Below are 6862 nucleotides of genomic sequence, written 5' to 3' on the forward strand. Positions count from 1 at the left end.
TTGGCTTTGAACCTTCCCTAGTGAAGTATTATCGAATTTATTTGCTAATTAGTGAACATAATATCTTGAACTATTCAACTTTTGTATAAACTAAGATAATCACCCACACAACTTCTTTTCAACACAGTCGGCCCTAGACGCATTAGGTAATTCTTTGAACGCCCTAGAGATTTAGTCTAGTCATCTCATATAAACGGCTCACTTCACACTCACATATGTGACATCTTATTAAGAGTATTCTGTCATACTCCACTAAGATTTCCAAAGTATAAGAGTGATTAAAAGCATTGCTTAACCTAAACTTAGTACAAGTTTATCACTACGTTCTTATAGGAAAAGGTATAGGATAATTTCTTAGTGATTTCAAAGAATGTCCCCACAACTCCATTGTCACTTTGAACCTAAATCTTAGGATCAGTCAATTAGGTTAGGTTGTCATTGTGTCGTTATTCTAAGTGGTAGGCTTTAAACCCATTTCCTTCGATGAACAATACACTTGATCTAATTTGCACACCTTTCTCTCTTGTCGTGGGACCACAAACTCTTCGAGTTGTTCCATATGGATTTCTTCATTTAATTCAGCATTCAAGAATGTAGTTTTCACATCAATCTGATGTATGTGCAGATTATATAATGCTGCAGGAGTAACTATTAATTGGATAGACGTTATTCTTGTTACTGGTGAATATGTATCAAAGTAATCTATTTCCTATATTTGTCTATATCCTTTGACTACAAGTCTTACCTTGTATTTGTCAATTGAACCATCCGCTTTTATCTTCCTTTAAAAGATCCATTTATAACTCAAAGGTTTACACCCTGATGGAAAATTCATCAATTCCTTGGTATTTTTTGCAAAATGCATTCTAACTTTATTATCAATAGCTTCTTTCCATAATAGAGCTTCAAGTGTAGACATTACTTCCTTATAACTCTAAGGTTCTCTTCCTTACAAATATGTTAGAAAATTAGGACCAAAAGATGTAGAAGTTCTTGCTCTCTTACATTGTCTAAGTTTATTATCATTTCCTTCTTACATGGACTCTTGGTCTTACTCATCTCTCTCTATATTTTTAGAAGTTCTTTTAAGAGAACCTACTTATGATGTAGATTTATATGGAAATAGTTCTAATATAGATTTATTAACATAGCATTCATCATCTCTTTCAGAGTTTTATTCTTACGTTCAGTAATATCATTTTCTTGTGGAGCGTAAGTAGCCGTTGTTTAATGAATAATTCTATTTTCTGCACATATGTGTGCAAATGATGACTTATATTCATCACCTCTATGACTTCTTAGCATTTTAATCTTTCTACTAATTTGGTTCTCAACCTTAGTTTTGAAATGTATAAATATTTATAATGCCTCATCTTTTGCTTCTTAGAAAATACACATAATAGTATTTTATGCAATCGTCAATAAAAGTAATAAAATACTTTTTCCCACCTCTAGTTTGAATAAATTTTAAATCACATACATCAGTATGTATAAGTTCTAGAGGTTATATACTTTGTTTAACAGAATGAAAAATGAAGCCTTAGCCGATTTGGCTTCCACACATATTTCACATTTATTATTCAAAACAATTTAGAAATTAGGCATCATGTTAAGATTAATTAAAGTACACATAATTAACATGTCATAATCTACCATGCCAAATTTTATAAGACTCAAGCAAGTAAGAAGAAGAAGATTCGTCATTATTTATACTTGGAGTCAGAGTCATTACATTCATCTTAAAGAAGCCATTAGACAGATAGCCCCTTCTTACATACATATCATTTTTTATAAGTATAAATTTATCAAACTCAAACACTAGCTTAAAACCTTTCTTACTCAACAATGATCCTAAAACCAAATTCTTTCGAATATCAGGCACACGCATCACATCATTAAGAGTAAGTTATTTTTCCTAAAGTCAATTTTAATACGAACTTCCCAATTTCTTCCACCTTCGAAGTTGTTGAATTGCCCATGTAAAATTTTTCATCTGTCATAGTTTGATAAGATGAAAACATTCACCTATTGGCACAAATGTGTCAAGCAGCCCCAATGTCTACCCACATTCTTTAGGTTTACCACCAATCAGGTTTACTTCGGAGACAACAGCGAAGAGGTGCATGTCATTGACATCAAAACAAAGTTTTTCCACCTAGCTTGTGGCTTCTTCTTCTCAGAGTTCTCTTTCCAGGAGTTCTCCTTTTTTAATGCAAATGATAGTCCTGAGCACGATGCTCTTGCTTGTCACAAACGTAGCATTTGCCCTTGAACTTTTTTGCGTCACCACCTTTAGAGCCTTCGCCGGTATGGTTCCTCTTCTTATTTTTTATGGACTTCACAACATTTGCCTTACACACGTATTGGCTTTCAATTTTCTTTTCAGCAGTACAATTGTCTTCTTCTATCCTCAACCTAACAATAAGTTTTTCAAGTGTCATTTTCTTACGCTTGTGTTTTAGGTAATTTTTAAAATTTCTCTAAGACGAGGGTAAATTTTCAATAATAGCTGCCACCTGTAATGATTAATTAATCACCATTCTTTCAGGATCGATCTCATGAATTATCACTTGAAGATCTTACACCTAGTTAATCACTAGTTTAGTGTAAACCATCTTGTACTCAAAGAAATTTATCGACTTTAAATTTCTTTGCACTGGCATCTTCTATCTTGTACTTTTTGTCTAAGGATTCCTATAATTCCTTAAGACATTTTCACTAAACTATACACATTGTATAATGAGTTGTCCAATCCGTTAAGGATATAATTTCAGCAAAGAAAGTTGGCATGTTTCCATGTATCCACTATAGCAACTACCTGCCTATCAGTTTCCTCCTTTCAGAGTTGCACATCTTCATGTAAGAATTTAGCTAAGTTGAAGGTGGTCAGATAAAACACCATTTTCTGCTGCCATCTCTTGAATTCTGCACCACAGAACTTCTTAGGCTTTTCTCCATGATTTGTAATCATTAGAAGAGTAGTGATAGGGGTAATAGTACTTTTTACTATTTCAGCCACTTAAAAGAATGAAAGAAAAACAAAATTTCGATCACAAGAAAAGAACAGTGGCAGGAATCAAATTAATAACCATGGAAAGTTGGTCTTAAGATTGTTAGTGGTAATAATTTAATTCCAAAAGTCACAAAAAATCCGATCCAAAGTAAGTAAATAAATTAAATAAACTTACAGACTACAGAATATAAAATTTTATATAATCGAGTCTAATGTTTGACACTATTTCCTGAAGACCAATTCACCCTCCACCGTTTACTTCTAGAACAATAGACGTCGGTCTCCCAGGATACAACGACTGCCTTGCACTCGAAAGAAATCAGTTATTTGAATCCCTTGTCGGACCTAAACCGTATGGTACTCTTTCTCAAAAGTAGACAAAAGACTCAAACTAGAATTGAAAGGAATGGACCAAATTTTTTGTGTGTAACAAATGTAAACTGATGGCCTATTTATAGCATTAAACAAAGGGATGCAAATGGTGGGTTAGATCTAGTTACAAATAGATGCATCCTCTCAAGACAAAACTGATTAACAGTTTTTAATGTGAAGAGATGCACTATTTCGGGTTTAACAAATAACTAACTAATTAATCTGCATCTCGGGTTTAATCAATTACTAACTAATTAATCTAAAGAATTTGAATTTGACCCACACGCGCGAATAGAACCAAGCCGAGCAGTGACTATGTGTGAGCTAAATTGCATAGTATCGTTTATTCACAAAATAGGTACGCATTTTGGGGCCCAAAGCCCAAAAGGAACTTATATACTATACTAATATTTCTCAAATATCCAATATGGTACTAAACTCACTTCTCTTTATTTTCATTACCTTGATACCTATTTTAGAGCCAATTTTATTCACTTCACTTCATAGATTTGAATAAGTGAATATATGGCGATAAAGTACTCTTTGAGTTAAATTAATTCCATCATTGATCCATCATTAATAATGTGTGGTCCACACTTAAAATTTAGCTCAAAGTTAATAAAAATTTATGTCAAATACATGATATTTCCAACAGAATGTCTATTTTTTTGTTATGCTTTACCGTTACTTAACTTTCATACACTTTCAATGCATATAATAGTTAACATTAACTTCAACTCAGTACTCTTCAACTAGCGACATAGAGAAGTCCATAGTTACCTATGATTAAAACATACTAATTTTTGACCAAATTAGACCTCTCCTAAACTTTCTTGTTTACCAAAATGGACCTCACCACAAACTTAATGCTAAGAGGGGTCAAATTTTCTACGATTGTCAATAAAATACTAAATTTATTTCTCCGCACATCTAATAATAAATATGACAATTAGAAATAAATTTTGATTCAAGTTAAATGCTATGAAGTGAAATCATCATACCAAATAGAGGTGTAAGATATCATTCAAAAGAGTACTTGACATGTGCACCTCAAAATCCTAAGGAATTATTCAACCTTCGGTCATTCTTCATTCCTTAATGTAATTAAGAGAAAATTCAGAGTACTTAAAAAAACATATCATTACTAATTAAGTATATAATTCTCAATAGTGTATATATAATTCTCCATGTGGGTTAAGTTAGTCAAGTTGGTTGAGTCAAGTCGATTTATCTTTTAATTGATTCATGCTTATGTAAACCCTTAAGGCAAGTCTAGTTAAGTCAAGTAAACCTCTGCGGCAAGTCCAATTAAGTCATATAAGTCTATAAGACAAATTCTAGTTCGAATTGTATAAGACTTTAAAGCTAATTTGAGTAGGACTCCTTGTACCCGACCTTTATATATAGAGAGGCTAGGCTTCTTTGTTAAGCTATCAAAGAATCTAAGCATTGAGAATTAATTGAGTTTACTTATATTCTTATTATCACATTTACCGTTTTATCGTAGTCGTTAGATCGTTTTTATCTTCATAAGTGTATATCATAACCGTAGAACCCTTACAAGCATCCAAACTCTAGCCACCACTTTCCTTCAACAGCCAAACTACCTTATGGCCGTCCACCACCACCCTTGGCCGTCTGCCACACTTCGACGACCGCCACAACGTCAAATATTTACCAATTTGTCCCATTCTTACATTCCTCCACTATTTTATGTATATCTTTTCATCCTAACCTTCGATTTATGTGAAACAAAATTCATTAGAACTCTAACTTTTGAGGGTACCATCACCTAATTTTCATAATTTTCTTACATCTAGATTGGTCCAAATCTGGTTCATAACATTGGTATTAGAGCCGACATTCCTTGGCCATTGATGAACATGTGATCCAAGACAAATCTGACATAGATCACTGTCATAAAGGACTAAAAACTCATCTCCATACAAACTGGGTCTTCTCTAATGCCATCATCATTAGTAGGCATCATCGATGATGAGCTTTTGGCGTGGGCGAAGATGATATTTAAAGAACTTTCAAACAAGTTGAAGGAGATGCAACCCTCCCTCAATATTTCGATCTAGGTCTTTGTAGAGGCCCTACTTGCCGTCCACTACAGCAAGGAGCCACTAGCACCGTAGGCCACGGCGAAAATCGGCCAGCCACGACCATCAACTTCAAACTGTGAAGTAGGTGGAGTGGAGACCCAACCGGAGGCCAAAACCCCTCCTCTAATCATGGTAGAACACCCTCCACAACTGTAGACCAAGACCTCCACTACTGCGATGCTAGAACTAGTAGAGATGGCCCCTAAGTCATCTTCCCCACCCGCGGTGGGAGCTAGGGCTGTAAACCTTTGCTTTCCACCAACGGTGATCCAATAATTTCTGGTCCCTACCGCCAAGTACGGTCCCTTCCATGGGACCCTCACACCCGAGCCAGGCTAGTGTCAGCCATAGCAGAAGGCTGGAAGACCGCCGTCGATGACCCTCTTTGCGGCAGCAAAACTACGATAGGTGGCCATGTGCCCGACAATCCAGCGACCATCGACAGCCACTATTAGCTTCCACTGGCCAACTTCAAGATCGTGGTGGTCACTACAATGGCCGGTGGCCATTGCGCGGTCGAATCCGACAACCAAGCTTGCAACGATATTGCTCGAGCGAAGCCACGTCGAGGTGGCTTCCATAGGCCTCACCACCGTTAGTGCTCCACGATAGTGGGACTATAGTCACCAACTACAGCTACCGGGGGACCCACTGATGACTCGCAGTCATCGCCTCTATAGCAACTCAAACCTAAGCTAAATTTTTAGCTTCCACCACCGTCCGCAACCACTACGCCGCCACAAGGACCCATTGGACGTTGACTACCATAGGCCAGCAACCTTGCCCAACCACCGTCGGTCCCATGCAACCCACAACGACACCCCTAGACCAAAAGCTATTTTCAGCCCTAGGGTTAGGTTTTCGGCTATCGAGTAGAATGGATGAACTGCACGTATCTCGAGGCATGCTGAATTTTTGCAATTCGATTCGACCACCTTAAATGGAACGATGAAGTGCATCTATCATATTCTAATCATATGATCATATAATCATGTAGAGTACTCATATTCTAATCAGAAGACACAAACCACGTATTCATTCAATCTGTCAACCAAACTTCAACTTATCGCTAGCAAGGTTCACGGGGTCTCAAATAAAGGGTTAGGAATCTGAAAATATTTAGGTGGTATAGAGTTATCTATTTATCCAATTAAAATCTATCACATAAAATATGATTAATAGTTTAAGTTTAGTATTCCTTTTTTTTATTTTTATTAAATAACTAAATATATATTATAAATATAATTCTGATACTATAAATATAATATTATCATAAAATGCTACTTAGAATATAGGAATAAAGAGAGTTGTTCTCTTTTATATAAAAAAAATAAAAGGCTCAATATATATAAATAAATATATAAGTATA

Source organism: Typha angustifolia, chromosome 5, assembly GCF_048772165.1.
Source record: "Typha angustifolia cultivar Huaian chromosome 5, ASM4877216v1, whole genome shotgun sequence".
Classification (NCBI taxonomy): Eukaryota; Viridiplantae; Streptophyta; class Magnoliopsida; order Poales; family Typhaceae; genus Typha; species Typha angustifolia.